We start from the raw sequence: 12,064 nt of genomic DNA, 5'->3' as shown, positions 1-12,064 counted from the left end.
GAATTTTCCATAAATTATTTCTCTTTAACTCTTTTTAATACTCATCCAGCAGAGTGGCGCAGCGGAAGCGTGCTGGGCCCATAACCCAGAGGTCCGAGGATCGAAACCTCGCTCTGCTAATTTGTGTTTTTAATTCACAAGTATTTCAAATTTTCCATAAATTATTTCTCTTTAACTCTTTGGAATACTCAACCCGCAGAGTGGCGCAGCGGAAGCGTGCTGGGCCAATAACCCAGAGGTCCGAGGATCGAAACCTCGCTCTGCTAATTTGTGTTTTTAATTCACACGTATTTCGAATTTTCTATAAATTATTTCTCTTTAACTCTTTCTAATACTCAACCAGCAGAGTGGCGCAGCGGAAGCGTGCTGGGCCCATAACCCAGAGGTCCGAGGATCGAAACCTCGCTCTGCTAATTTGTGTTTATAATTCACACATACTTCGAATTTTCCATAAATTATTTCTCTTTAACTCTTTCTTATACTCATCCAGCAGAGTGGCGCAGCGGAAGCGTGCTGGGCCAATAACCCAGAGGTCCGAGGATCGAAACCTCGCTCTGCTAATTTGTGTTTTTAATTCACACGTATTTCGCATTTTCCATGAATTATTTCTCTTTAACTCTTTCGAATACTCAACCAGCAGAGTGGCGCAGCGGAAGCGTGCTGGGCCCATAACCCAGAGGTCCGAGGATCGAAACCTCGCTCTGCTAAGTTTTGCTTTTAATTCACACGTATATTTCGAATTGTCCATAAATTATTTCTCTTTAACCCTTTCTGATACTCATCCAGCAGAGTGGCGCAGCGGAAGCGTGCTGGACCCATAACCCAGAAGTCCGAGGATCGAGACCTCGCTCTGCTAATTTGTGTTTTTAATTCACACGTATTTCGAATTTCCCATAAATTATTTCTCTTTAACTCTTTCTAATACTCATCCAGCAGAGTGGCGCAGCGAAAGCGTGCTGGGCCCATAACCCAGAGGTCCGAGGATCGAAACCTCACTCTGCTAATTTGTGTTTTTAATTCACACGTATTTCGAATTTTCAATACATTATTTCTTTTTAACTCTTTCGAATACTCATCCAGCAAAGTGGCGCAGCGGAAGCGTGTGGGCCCAGAGGTCCGAGGATCGAAACCTCGCTCTCTGCTAAATTTTGTTTTTAATTCACACGTATTTCGAATTTTCCATGAATTATTTCTCTTTAACTCTTTCTAATACTCAACCAGCAGAGTGGCGCAGCGGAAGCGTGCTGGGCCCATAACCCAGAGGTCCGAGGATCGAAACCTCGCTCTGCTAAGTTTTCCTTTTAATTCACACGTATATTTCGAATTTTCCATAAATTATTTCTCTTTAACCCTTTCTTATACTCATCCAGCAGAGTGGCGCAGCGGAAGCGTGCTGGGCCCATAACCCAGAGGTCCGAGGATCGAAACCTCGCTCTGCTAAGTTTTACTTTTAATTCACACGTATATTTCGAATTTTCCATAAATTATTTCTCTTTAACTCTTTCTAATACTCATCCAGCAGAGTGGCGCAGCGAAAGCGTGCTGGGCCCATAACCCAGAGGTCCGAGGATCGAAACCTCGCTCTGCTAATTTGTGTTTTTAATTCACACGTATTTCGAATTTTCAATACATAATTTCTCTTTAACTCTTTCTAATACTCATCCAGCAGAGTGGCGCAGCGGAAGCGTGCTGGGCCCATAACCCAGAGGTCCGAGGATCAAAACCTCGCTCTCCTAATTTGTGTTTTTAATTCACACGTATTTCGAATTTTCCATAAATTGTTTCTCTTTAACTCTTTCTAATACTCATCCAGCAGAGTGGCGCAGCGGAAGCGTGCTGGTCCCATAACCCAGAGGTCCGAGGATCGAAACCTCGCTCTGCTAATTTGTGTTTTTAATTCACACGTATTTCGAATTTTCCATAAATTATTTCTCTTTAACTCTTTCTAATACTCAACCAGCAGAGTGGCGCAGCGGAAGCGTGCTGGGCCCATAACCCAGAGGTCCGAGGATCGAAACCTCGCTCTGCTAATTTGTGTTTTTAATTCACACGTATTTCGAATTTTCAATAAATTATTTCTCTTTAACTCTTTCTAATACTCAACCAGCAGAGTGGCGCAGCGGAAACGTGCTGGTCCCATAACCCAGAGGTCCGAGGATCGAAACCTCGCTCTGTTAATTTGTGTTTTTAATTCACACGTATTTCGAATTTTTCATAAATTATTTCTCTTTAACTCTTTTTAATACTCATCCAGCAGAGTGGCGCAGCGGAAGCGTGCTGGGCCCATAACCCAGAGGTCCGAGGATCGAAAGCTCGCTCTGCTAATTTGTGTTTTTAATTCACAAGTATTTCAAATTTTCCATCAATTATTTCTCTTTAACTCTTTGGAATACTCAACCAGCAGAGTGGCGCAGCGGAAGCGTGCTGGGCCAATAACCCAGAGGTCCGAGGATCGAAACCTCGCTCTGCTAATTTGTGTTTTTAATTCACACGTATTTCGAATTTTCCATAAATTATTTCTCTTTAACTCTTTCTAATACTCAACCAGCAGAGTGGCGCAGCGGAAGCGTGCTGGGCCCATAACCCAGAGGTCCGAGGATCGGAACCTCGCTCTGCTAATTTGTGTTTATAATTCACACATACTTCGAATTTTCCATAAATTATTTCTCTTTAACTCTTTCTTATACTCATCCAGCAGAGTGGCGCAGCGGAAGCGTGCTGGGCCAATAACCCAGAGGTCCGAGGATCGAAACCTCGCTCTGCTAATTTGTATTTTTAATTCACACGTATTTCGCATTTTCCATGAATTATTTCTCTTTAACTCTTTCGAATACTCAACCAGCAGAGTGGCGCAGCGAAAGCGTGCTGGGCCCATAACCCAGAGGTCCGAGGATCGAAACCTCGCTCTGCTAAGTTTTGCTTTTAATTCACACGTATATTTCGAATTTTCCGTAAATTATTTCTCTTTAACCCTTTTTTTTAATCATCCAGCATAGTGGCGCAGCGGAAGCGTGCTGGGCCCATAACCCAGAGGTCCGAGGATCGAAACCTCGCTCTTCTAATTTGTGTTTTTAATTCACACATACTTCGAATTTTCCATAAATTATTTCTCTTTAACTCTTTCGAATACTCAACCAGCAGAGTGGCGCAGCGGAGGCGTGCTGGGCCCACAACCCAGAGGTCCGATCGAGGATCGAAACCTCGCTCTGCTAAGTTTTGTTTTTAATTCACACGTATATTTCGAATTTTCCATAAATTATTTCTCTTTAACCCTTTCTTATACTCATCCAGCAGAGTGGCGCAGCGGAAGCGTGCTGGGCCCATACCCCAGAGGTCCGAGGATCGAAACCTCGCTCTCTGCTAAATTTTGTTTTTAATTCACACGTATTTTGAATTTTTCATAAATTATTTCTCTTTAACTCTTTCTAATACGCAGCCAGCAGAGTGGCGCAGCGGAAGCGTGCTGGGCCCATAACCCAGAGGTCCGAGGATCGAAACCTCGCTCTGCTAATTTGTGTTTTTAATTCACACGTACTTCGAATTTTCCATAAATTATTTCTCTTTAACTCTTTCTTATACTCTCATCCGGCAGAGTGGCGCAGCGGAAGCGTGCTGGGCCCATAACCCAGAGGTCCGAGGACCGAAACCTCGCTTTGCTAATTTGTGTTTTTATTTCACACGTACTTCGAATTTTCCATAAATTATTTCTCTTTAACTCTTTCTTATACTCTCACCCAGCAGAGTGGCGCAACGGAAGCGTGCTGGGCCCATAACCCAGAGGTCCGAGGATCGAAACCTCGCTCTGCTAATTTGTGTTTTTAATTCACACGTATTTCGAATTTTCCATAAATTATTTCTCTTTAACTCTTTCGAATACTCAGCCAGCAGAGTGGCGCAGCGGAAGCGTGCTGGGCCCATAACCCAGAGGTCCGAGGATCGAAACCTCGCTTTGCTAATTTGTGTTTTTAATTCACACGTACTTCGAATTTTCCATAAATTATTTATCTTTAACTCTTTCTAATACTCATCCAGCAGAGTGGCGCAGCGGAAGCGTGCTGGGCCCATAACCCAGAGGTCCGAGGATCGAAACCTCGCTTTGCTAATTTGTGTTTTTAATTCACACATACTTCGAATTTTCCGTAAATTATTTCTCTTTAACTCTTTCTTATACTCATCCAGCAGAGTGGCGCAGCGGAAGCGTGTGGGCCCAGAGGTCCGAGGATCGAAACCTCGCTCTCTGCCAAATTTTATTTAATTCACACGTATTTCGCATTTTCCATAAATTATTTCTCTTTAACTCTTTGGAATACTCAACCAGCAGAGTGGCGCAGCGGAAGCGTGCTGGGCCCATAACCCAGAGGTCCGTGGATCGAAACCTCGCTCTGCTAAGTTTTGCTTTTAATTCACACATACGTATATTTCGAATTTTCCATATATTATTTCTCTTTAACCCTTTCTTATACTCATCCAGCAGAGTGGCGCAGCGGAAGCGTGCTGGGCCCATAACCCAGAGGTCCGAGGATCGAAACCTCGCTCTGCTAATTTGTGTTTTTAATTCACACGTACTTCGAATTTTGCAAAAATTATTTCTCTTTAACTCTTTCTTATACTCTCATCCAGCAGAGTGGCGCAGCGGAAGCGTGTGGGTCCAGAGGTCCGAGGATCGAAACCTCGCTCTCTGCTAAATTTTATTTTTAATTCACACGTATTTCGCATTTTCCATCAATTATTTCTCTTTAACTCTTTCGAATACTCATCCAGCAGAGTGGCGCAGCGGAAGCGTGCTGGGCCCATAACCCAGAGGTCCGAGGATCGAAACCTCGCTCTGCTAATTTGTGTTTTTAATTCACACGTACTTCGAATTTTCCATAAATTATTTCTCTTTAACTCTTTCTTATACTCATCCAGCAGAGTGGCGCAGCGGAAGCGTGCTGGGCCCATAACCCAGAGGTCCGAGGATCGAAACCTCGCTCTGCTAACTTGTGGTTTTAATTCACACGTATTTCGAATTTTACATGAATTATTTCTCTTTAACTCTTTCGTATACTCAGCCAGCAGAGTGGCGCAGCGGAAGCGTGCTGGGCCCATAACCCAGAAGTCCGAGGATCGAAACCTCGCTCTGCTAATTTGTGTTTTTAATTCACGCGTACTTCGAATTTTCCATAAATTATTTCTCTTTAACTATTTCTTATACTCTCATCCAGCATAGTGGCGCAGCGGAAGCGTGCTGGGCCCATAACCCAGACGTCCGAGGATCGAAACCTCGCTCTGCTAATTTTTTTTTTAATTCACACGTATGTCAAATTTTCCATAAATTATTTCTCTTCAACTCTTTCTAATACTCATCCAGCAGAGTGGCGCAGCGGAAGCGTATGGGTCCAGAGGTCCGAGGATCGAAAACTCGCTCTCCTAATTTGTGTTTTTAATTCACACGTATTTCGAATTTTCCATAAATTATTTCTCTTTAACTCTTTCTAATACTCAGCAACCAGCAGAGTGGCGCAGCGGAAGCGTGCTGGGCCCATAACCCAGAGGTCCGAGGATCGAAACCTCGCTCTGCTAATTTGTGTTTTTAATTCACACGTATTTCGCATTTTCCATGAATTATTTCTCTTTAACTTTTTCTAATACTCAACCAGCAGAATGGAGCATTGAAAGCGTGCTGGGCCCATAACCCAGAGGTCCGAGGATCGAAACCTCGCCCTCTGCTAAATTTTATTTTTAATTCACACGTATTTCGCATTTTCCATGAATTATTTCTCTTTAACCCTTTCTTATAATCATCTAGCAGAGTGGCGCAGCGGAAGCGTGCTGGGCCCATAACCCAGAGGTCCGAGGATCGAAACCTCGCTCTGCTAATTTGTGTTTTTAATTCACACGTATTTCGAATTTTCCATAAATTATTTCTCTTTAACTCTTTCGAATACTCAACCAGCAGAGTGGCGCAGCGGAAGCTTGCTGGGCCCACAACCCAGAGGTCCGAGGATCGAAACCTCGCTCTGCTAAGTTTTGTTTTTAATTCACACGTATATTTTGAATTTTCCATAAATTATTTCTCTTTAACCCTTTCTTATACTCATCCAGCAAAGTGGCGCAGCGGAAGCGTGCTGGGCCCATAACCCAGAGGTCCGTGGATCGAAACCTCGCTCTGCTAAATTTTGCTTTTAATTCACACGTATATTTCGAATTTTCCATAAATTATTTCTCTTTAATCCTTTCTTATACTCATCCAGCAGAGTGGCGCAGCGGAAGCGTGCTGGGCCCATAACCCAGAGGTCCGAGGATCGAAACCTCGCTCTGCTAATTTGTGTTTTTAATTCACACGTACTTCGAATTTTCCATAAATTATTTCTCTTTAACTCTTTCGAATATTCAACCAGCAGAGTGGCGCAGCGGAAGCTTGCTGGGCCCACAACCCAGAGGTCCGAGGATCGAAACCTCGCTCTGCTAAGTTTTGTCTTTAATTCACACGTATATTTCCAATTTTCCATAAATTATTTCTCTTTAACCCTTTCTTATACTCATCCAGCAGAGTGGCGCAGCGGAAGCGTGCTGGGCCCATAACCCAGAGGTCCGAGGATCGAAACCTCGCTCTGATAATTTGTGTCTTTAATTCACACGTACTTCGAATTTTCCAAAAATTATTTCTCTTTAACTCTTTCTTATACTCTCATCCAGCAGAGTGGCGCAGCGGAATCGTGTGGGCCCAGAGGTCCGAGGATCGAAACCTCGCCCTCTGCTAAATTTTATTTTTAATTCACACGTATATTTCGAATTTTCCATAAATTATTTCTCTTTAATCCTTTCTTATACTCATCCAGCAGAGTGGCGCAGCGGAAGCGTGCTGGGCCCATAACCCAGAGGTCCGAGGATCGAAACCTCGCTCTGCTAATTTGTGTTTTTAATTCACACGTATTTCGCATTTTCCATGAATTATTTCTCTTTAACTTTTTCTAATACTCAACCAGCAGAATGGAGCATTGAAAGCGTGCTGGGCCCATAACCCAGAGGTCCGAGGATCGAAACCTCGCCCTCTGCTAAATTTTATTTTTAATTCACACGTATTTCGCATTTTCCATGAATTATTTCTCTTTAACCCTTTCTTATAATCATCTAGCAGAGTGGCGCAGCGGAAGCGTGCTGGGCCCATAACCCAGAGGTCCGAGGATCGAAACCTCGCTCTGCTAATTTGTGTTTTTAATTCACACGTATTTCGAATTTTCCATAAATTATTTCTCTTTAACTCTTTCGAATACTCAACCAGCAGAGTGGCGCAGCGGAAGCTTGCTGGGCCCACAACCCAGAGGTCCGAGGATCGAAACCTCGCTCTGCTAAGTTTTGTTTTTAATTCACACGTATATTTTGAATTTTCCATAAATTATTTCTCTTTAACCCTTTCTTATACTCATCCAGCAAAGTGGCGCAGCGGAAGCGTGCTGGGCCCATAACCCAGAGGTCCGTGGATCGAAACCTCGCTCTGCTAAATTTTGCTTTTAATTCACACGTATATTTCGAATTTTCCATAAATTATTTCTCTTTAATCCTTTCTTATACTCATCCAGCAGAGTGGCGCAGCGGAAGCGTGCTGGGCCCATAACCCAGAGGTCCGAGGATCGAAACCTCGCTCTGCTAATTTGTGTTTTTAATTCACACGTACTTCGAATTTTCCATAAATTATTTCTCTTTAACTCTTTCGAATATTCAACCAGCAGAGTGGCGCAGCGGAAGCTTGCTGGGCCCACAACCCAGAGGTCCGAGGATCGAAACCTCGCTCTGCTAAGTTTTGTTTTTAATTCACACGTATATTTCCAATTTTCCATAAATTATTTCTCTTTAACCCTTTCTTATACTCATCCAGCAGAGTGGCGCAGCGGAAGCGTGCTGGGCCCATAACCCAGAGGTCCGAGGATCGAAACCTCGCTCTGATAATTTGTGTTTTTAATTCACACGTACTTCGAATTTTCCAAAAATTATTTCTCTTTAACTCTTTCTTATACTCTCATCCAGCAGAGTGGCGCAGCGGAATCGTGTGGGCCCAGAGGTCCGAGGATCGAAACCTCGCCCTCTGCTAAATTTTATTTTTAATTCACACGTATATTTCGAATTTTCCATAAATTATTTCTCTTTAATCCTTTCTTATACTCATCCAGCAGAGTGGCGCAGCGGAAGCGTGCTGGGCCCATAACCCAGAGGTCCGAGGATCGAAACCTCGCTCTGCTAATTTGTGTTTTTAATTCACACGTACTTCGAATTTTCCATAAATTATTTATCTTTAACTCTTTCTAATACTCAACCAGCAGAATGGAGCATTGAAAGCGTGCTGGGCCCATAACCCAGAGGTCCGAGGATCGAAACCTCGCCCTCTGCTAAATTTTATTTTTAATTCACACGTATTTCGCATTTTCCATGAATTATTTCTCTTTAACTCTTTCGAATACTCATCCAGCAGAGTGGCGCAGCGGAAGCGTGCTGGGCCCATAACCCAGAGGTCCGAGGATCGAAACCTCGCTCTGCTAATTTGTGTTTTTAATTCACACGTACTTCGAATTTTCCATAAATTATTTCTCTTTAACTCTTTCTTATACTCATCCAGCAGAGTGGCGCAGCGGAAGCGTGCTGGGCCCATAACCCAGAGGTCCGAGGATCGAAACCTCGCTCTGCTAATTTGTGTTTTTAATTCACACGTACTTCGAATTTTCCATAAATTATTTCTCTTTAACTCTTTCTTATACTCATCCAGCAGAGTGGCGCAGCGGAAGCGTGCTGGGCCCATAACCCAGAGGTCCGAGGATCGAAACCTCGCTCTGCTAAGTTTTGTTTTTAATTCACACGTATATTTCGAATTTTCCATAAATTATTTCTCTTTAACCCTTTCTTATACTCATCCAGCAAAGTGGCGCAACGGAAGCGGGCTGGGCCCATAACCCAGAGGTCCGTGGATCTAAACCTCGCTCTGCTAAATTTTGCTTTTAATTCACACGTATATTTCGAATTTTCTATAAATTATTTCTCTTTAATCCTTTCTTATACTCATCCAGCAGAGTGGCGCAGCGGAAGCGTGCTGGGCCCATAACCCAGAGGTCCGAGGATCGAAACCTCGCTCTGCTAATTTGTGTTTTTAATTCACACGTACTTCGAATTTTCCATAAATTATTTCTCTTTAACTCTTTCGAATACTCAACCAGCAGAGTGGCGCAGCGGAAGCTTGCTGGGCCCACAACCCAGAGGTCCGAGGATCGAAACCTCGCTCTGCTAAGTTTTGTTTTTAATTCACACGTATATTTCGAATTTTCCATAAATTATTTCTCTTTAACCCTTTCTTATACTCATCCAGCAGAGTGGCGCAGCGGAAGCGTGCTGGGCCCATAACCCAGAGGTCCGAGGATCGAAACCTCGCTCTGCTAATTTGTGTTTTTAATTCACACGTACTTCGAATTTTCCAAAAATTATTTCTCTTTAACCCTTTCTTATACTCATCCAGCAGAGTGGCGCAGCGGAAGCGTGCTGGGCCCATAACCCAGAGGTCCGAGGATCGAAACCTCGCTCTGATAATTTGTGTTTTTAATTCACACGTACTTCGAATTTTCCAAAAATTATTTCTCTTTAACTCTTTCTTATACTCTCATCCAGCAGAGTGGCGCAGCGGAATCGTGTGGGCCCAGAGGTCCGAGGATCGAAACCTCGCCCTCTGCTAAATTTTATTTTTAATTCACACGTATATTTCGAATTTTCCATAAATTATTTCTCTTTAATCCTTTCTTATACTCATCCAGCAGAGTGGCGCAGCGGAAACGTGCTGGGCCCATAACCCAGAGGTCCGAGGATCGAAACCTCGCTCTGCTAATTTGTGTTTTTAATTCACACGTACTTCGAATTTTCCATAAATTATTTCTCTTTAACTCTTTCTAATACTCAACCAGCAGAATGGAGCATTGAAAGCGTGCTGGGCCCATAACCCAGAGGTCCGAGGATCGAAACCTCGCCCTCTGCTAAATTTTATTTTTAATTCACACGTATTTCGCATTTTCCATGAATTATTTCTCTTTAACTCTTTCGAATACTCATCCAGCAGAGTGGCGCAGCGGAAGCGTGCTGGGCCCATAACCCAGAGGTCCGAGAATCGAAACCTCGCTCTGCTAATTTGTGTTTTTAATTCACACGTACTTCGAATTTTCAATAAATTATTTCTCTTTAACTCTTTCTTATACTCATCCAGCAGAGTGGCGCAGCGGAAGCGTGCTGGGCCCATAACCCAGAGGTCCGAGGATCGAAACCTCGCTCTGCTAATTTGTGTTTTTAATTCACACGTACTTCGAATTTTCCATAAATTATTTCTCTTTAACTCTTTCTTATACTCATCCAGCAGAGTGGCGCAGCGGAAGCGTGCTGGGCCCATAACCCAGAGGTCCGAGGATCGAAACCTCGCTCTGCTAATTTGTGTTTTTAATTCACACGTACTTCGAATTTTCCATAAATTATTTCTCTTTAACTCTTTCTTATACTCATCCAGCAGAGTGGCGCAGCGGAAGCGTGCTGGGCCCATAACCCAGAGGTCCGAGGATCGAAACCTCGCTCTGCTAATTTGTGTTTTTAATTCACACGTACTTCGAATTTTCCATAAATTATTTCTCTTTAACTCTTTCGAATACTCAACCAGCAGAGTGGCGCAGCGGAAGCTTGCTGGGCCCACAACCCAGAGGTCCGAGGATCGAAACCTCGCTCTGCTAAGTTTTGTTTTTAATTCACACGTATATTTCGAATTTTCCATAAATTCTCTTTATTTTATTTTATTTTATTTATTTTATTCAAACTCATTCAACAGCGGGAAACCCGCCCCTTACAGAATGGAATAAACTTAACCCTTTCTTATACTCATCCAGCAAAGTGGCGCAACGGAAGCGTGCTGGGCCCATAACCCAGAGGTCCGTGGATCGAAACCTCGCTCTGCTAAATTTTGCTTTTAATTCACACGTATATTTCGAATTTTCCATAAATTATTTCTCTTTAATCCTTTCTTATACTCATCCAGCAGAGTGGCGCAGCGGAAGCGTGCTGGGCCCATAACCCAGAGGTCCGAGGATCGAAACCTCGCTCTGCTAATTTGTGTTTTTAATTCACACGTACTTCGAATTTTCCATAAATTATTTCTCTTTAACTCTTTCGAATACTGAACCAGCAGAGTGGCGCAGCGGAAGCTTGCTGGGCCCACAACCCAGAGGTCCGAGGATCGAAACCTCGCTCTGCTAATTTGTGTTTTTAATTCACACGTACTTCGAATTTTCCATAAATTATTTCTCTTTAACTCTTTCTTATACTCATCCAGCAGAGTGGCGCAGCGGAAGCGTGCTGGGCCCATAACCCAGAGGTCCGAGGATCGAAACCTCGCTCTGCTAATTTGTGTTTTTAATTCACACGTACTTCGAATTTTCCATAAATTATTTCTCTTTAACTCTTTCTTATACTCATCCAGCAGAGTGGCGCAGCGGAAGCGTGCTGGGCCCATAACCCAGAGGTCCGAGGATCGAAACCTCGCTCTGCTAATTTCTGTTTTTAATTCACACGTACTTCGAATTTTCCATAAATTATTTCTCTTTAACTCTTTCTTATACTCATCCAGCAGAGTGGCGCAGCGGAAGCGTGCTTGGCCCATAACCCAGAGGTCCGAGGATCGAAACCTCACTCTGCTAATTTGTGTTTTTAATTCACGCGTACTTCGAATTTTCCATAAATTATTTCTCTTTAACTCTTTCTTATACTCATCCAGCAGAGTGGCGCAGCGGAAGCGTGCTGTGCCCATAACCCAGAGGTCCGAGGATCGAAACCTCGCTCTGCTAATTTGTGTTTTTAATTCACACGTACTTCGAATTTTCCATAAATTATTTCTCTTTAACTCTTTCGAATACTCAACCAGCAGAGTGGCGCAGCGGAAGCTTGCTGGGCCCACAACCCAGAGGTCCGAGGATCGAAACCTCGCTCTGCTAAGTTTTGTTTTTAATTCACGCGTATATTTCGAATTTTCCATAAATTATTTCTCTTTAACCCTTTCTTATACTCATCCAGCAGA

General features: G+C 43.3%; 31 non-coding genes across 31 annotated transcripts; all 31 read left to right on the top strand.

Annotated features, from left to right (window-relative positions):
* The first annotated feature begins 47 nt into the window (after positions 1-47).
* Trnam-cau (transfer RNA methionine (anticodon CAU)) lies at positions 48-119 on the top strand. The gene has a single exon. It is a non-coding gene; the product is annotated as a tRNA-Met (tRNA).
* Positions 120-341: 222 nt separating this feature from the next.
* Trnam-cau (transfer RNA methionine (anticodon CAU)) lies at positions 342-413 on the top strand. The gene has a single exon. It is a non-coding gene; the product is annotated as a tRNA-Met (tRNA).
* Positions 414-488: 75 nt separating this feature from the next.
* Trnai-aau (transfer RNA isoleucine (anticodon AAU)) lies at positions 489-560 on the top strand. The gene has a single exon. It is a non-coding gene; the product is annotated as a tRNA-Ile (tRNA).
* A 75-nt stretch (positions 561-635) lies between these two features.
* Positions 636-707, top strand: Trnam-cau (transfer RNA methionine (anticodon CAU)). The gene has a single exon. It is a non-coding gene; the product is annotated as a tRNA-Met (tRNA).
* A 512-nt stretch (positions 708-1,219) lies between these two features.
* On the top strand, positions 1,220-1,291 carry Trnam-cau (transfer RNA methionine (anticodon CAU)). Its single transcript has one exon. It is a non-coding gene; the product is annotated as a tRNA-Met (tRNA).
* A 77-nt stretch (positions 1,292-1,368) lies between these two features.
* Positions 1,369-1,440, top strand: Trnam-cau (transfer RNA methionine (anticodon CAU)). Its single transcript has one exon. It is a non-coding gene; the product is annotated as a tRNA-Met (tRNA).
* A 518-nt stretch (positions 1,441-1,958) lies between these two features.
* Trnam-cau (transfer RNA methionine (anticodon CAU)) lies at positions 1,959-2,030 on the top strand. Its single transcript has one exon. It is a non-coding gene; the product is annotated as a tRNA-Met (tRNA).
* Positions 2,031-2,399: 369 nt separating this feature from the next.
* Trnai-aau (transfer RNA isoleucine (anticodon AAU)) lies at positions 2,400-2,471 on the top strand. Its single transcript has one exon. It is a non-coding gene; the product is annotated as a tRNA-Ile (tRNA).
* A 222-nt stretch (positions 2,472-2,693) lies between these two features.
* Trnai-aau (transfer RNA isoleucine (anticodon AAU)) lies at positions 2,694-2,765 on the top strand. The gene has a single exon. It is a non-coding gene; the product is annotated as a tRNA-Ile (tRNA).
* Positions 2,766-3,438: 673 nt separating this feature from the next.
* On the top strand, positions 3,439-3,510 carry Trnam-cau (transfer RNA methionine (anticodon CAU)). The gene has a single exon. It is a non-coding gene; the product is annotated as a tRNA-Met (tRNA).
* A 959-nt stretch (positions 3,511-4,469) lies between these two features.
* Trnam-cau (transfer RNA methionine (anticodon CAU)) lies at positions 4,470-4,541 on the top strand. Its single transcript has one exon. It is a non-coding gene; the product is annotated as a tRNA-Met (tRNA).
* Positions 4,542-4,759: 218 nt separating this feature from the next.
* On the top strand, positions 4,760-4,831 carry Trnam-cau (transfer RNA methionine (anticodon CAU)). Its single transcript has one exon. It is a non-coding gene; the product is annotated as a tRNA-Met (tRNA).
* Positions 4,832-4,906: 75 nt separating this feature from the next.
* Trnam-cau (transfer RNA methionine (anticodon CAU)) lies at positions 4,907-4,978 on the top strand. The gene has a single exon. It is a non-coding gene; the product is annotated as a tRNA-Met (tRNA).
* Positions 4,979-5,490: 512 nt separating this feature from the next.
* Positions 5,491-5,562, top strand: Trnam-cau (transfer RNA methionine (anticodon CAU)). Its single transcript has one exon. It is a non-coding gene; the product is annotated as a tRNA-Met (tRNA).
* A 224-nt stretch (positions 5,563-5,786) lies between these two features.
* Trnam-cau (transfer RNA methionine (anticodon CAU)) lies at positions 5,787-5,858 on the top strand. Its single transcript has one exon. It is a non-coding gene; the product is annotated as a tRNA-Met (tRNA).
* Positions 5,859-6,231: 373 nt separating this feature from the next.
* Trnam-cau (transfer RNA methionine (anticodon CAU)) lies at positions 6,232-6,303 on the top strand. Its single transcript has one exon. It is a non-coding gene; the product is annotated as a tRNA-Met (tRNA).
* Positions 6,304-6,819: 516 nt separating this feature from the next.
* Trnam-cau (transfer RNA methionine (anticodon CAU)) lies at positions 6,820-6,891 on the top strand. Its single transcript has one exon. It is a non-coding gene; the product is annotated as a tRNA-Met (tRNA).
* A 224-nt stretch (positions 6,892-7,115) lies between these two features.
* Trnam-cau (transfer RNA methionine (anticodon CAU)) lies at positions 7,116-7,187 on the top strand. Its single transcript has one exon. It is a non-coding gene; the product is annotated as a tRNA-Met (tRNA).
* Positions 7,188-7,560: 373 nt separating this feature from the next.
* Trnam-cau (transfer RNA methionine (anticodon CAU)) lies at positions 7,561-7,632 on the top strand. The gene has a single exon. It is a non-coding gene; the product is annotated as a tRNA-Met (tRNA).
* Positions 7,633-8,148: 516 nt separating this feature from the next.
* On the top strand, positions 8,149-8,220 carry Trnam-cau (transfer RNA methionine (anticodon CAU)). The gene has a single exon. It is a non-coding gene; the product is annotated as a tRNA-Met (tRNA).
* Positions 8,221-8,444: 224 nt separating this feature from the next.
* Positions 8,445-8,516, top strand: Trnam-cau (transfer RNA methionine (anticodon CAU)). Its single transcript has one exon. It is a non-coding gene; the product is annotated as a tRNA-Met (tRNA).
* Positions 8,517-8,591: 75 nt separating this feature from the next.
* On the top strand, positions 8,592-8,663 carry Trnam-cau (transfer RNA methionine (anticodon CAU)). The gene has a single exon. It is a non-coding gene; the product is annotated as a tRNA-Met (tRNA).
* A 75-nt stretch (positions 8,664-8,738) lies between these two features.
* Positions 8,739-8,810, top strand: Trnam-cau (transfer RNA methionine (anticodon CAU)). Its single transcript has one exon. It is a non-coding gene; the product is annotated as a tRNA-Met (tRNA).
* Positions 8,811-9,036: 226 nt separating this feature from the next.
* Trnam-cau (transfer RNA methionine (anticodon CAU)) lies at positions 9,037-9,108 on the top strand. The gene has a single exon. It is a non-coding gene; the product is annotated as a tRNA-Met (tRNA).
* A 224-nt stretch (positions 9,109-9,332) lies between these two features.
* Trnam-cau (transfer RNA methionine (anticodon CAU)) lies at positions 9,333-9,404 on the top strand. The gene has a single exon. It is a non-coding gene; the product is annotated as a tRNA-Met (tRNA).
* An 810-nt stretch (positions 9,405-10,214) lies between these two features.
* Positions 10,215-10,286, top strand: Trnam-cau (transfer RNA methionine (anticodon CAU)). Its single transcript has one exon. It is a non-coding gene; the product is annotated as a tRNA-Met (tRNA).
* Positions 10,287-10,361: 75 nt separating this feature from the next.
* On the top strand, positions 10,362-10,433 carry Trnam-cau (transfer RNA methionine (anticodon CAU)). The gene has a single exon. It is a non-coding gene; the product is annotated as a tRNA-Met (tRNA).
* Positions 10,434-10,508: 75 nt separating this feature from the next.
* Positions 10,509-10,580, top strand: Trnam-cau (transfer RNA methionine (anticodon CAU)). Its single transcript has one exon. It is a non-coding gene; the product is annotated as a tRNA-Met (tRNA).
* Positions 10,581-11,027: 447 nt separating this feature from the next.
* On the top strand, positions 11,028-11,099 carry Trnam-cau (transfer RNA methionine (anticodon CAU)). Its single transcript has one exon. It is a non-coding gene; the product is annotated as a tRNA-Met (tRNA).
* Positions 11,100-11,321: 222 nt separating this feature from the next.
* Positions 11,322-11,393, top strand: Trnam-cau (transfer RNA methionine (anticodon CAU)). The gene has a single exon. It is a non-coding gene; the product is annotated as a tRNA-Met (tRNA).
* Positions 11,394-11,468: 75 nt separating this feature from the next.
* Trnam-cau (transfer RNA methionine (anticodon CAU)) lies at positions 11,469-11,540 on the top strand. Its single transcript has one exon. It is a non-coding gene; the product is annotated as a tRNA-Met (tRNA).
* The last annotated feature ends 524 nt before the right edge of the window (positions 11,541-12,064 follow it).

This window comes from Antedon mediterranea, chromosome 11 (genome assembly GCF_964355755.1).
Source record: "Antedon mediterranea chromosome 11, ecAntMedi1.1, whole genome shotgun sequence".
Taxonomy (NCBI): domain Eukaryota; kingdom Metazoa; phylum Echinodermata; class Crinoidea; order Comatulida; family Antedonidae; genus Antedon; species Antedon mediterranea.
This window is presented reverse-complemented; position numbering and strand designations above follow the sequence as displayed.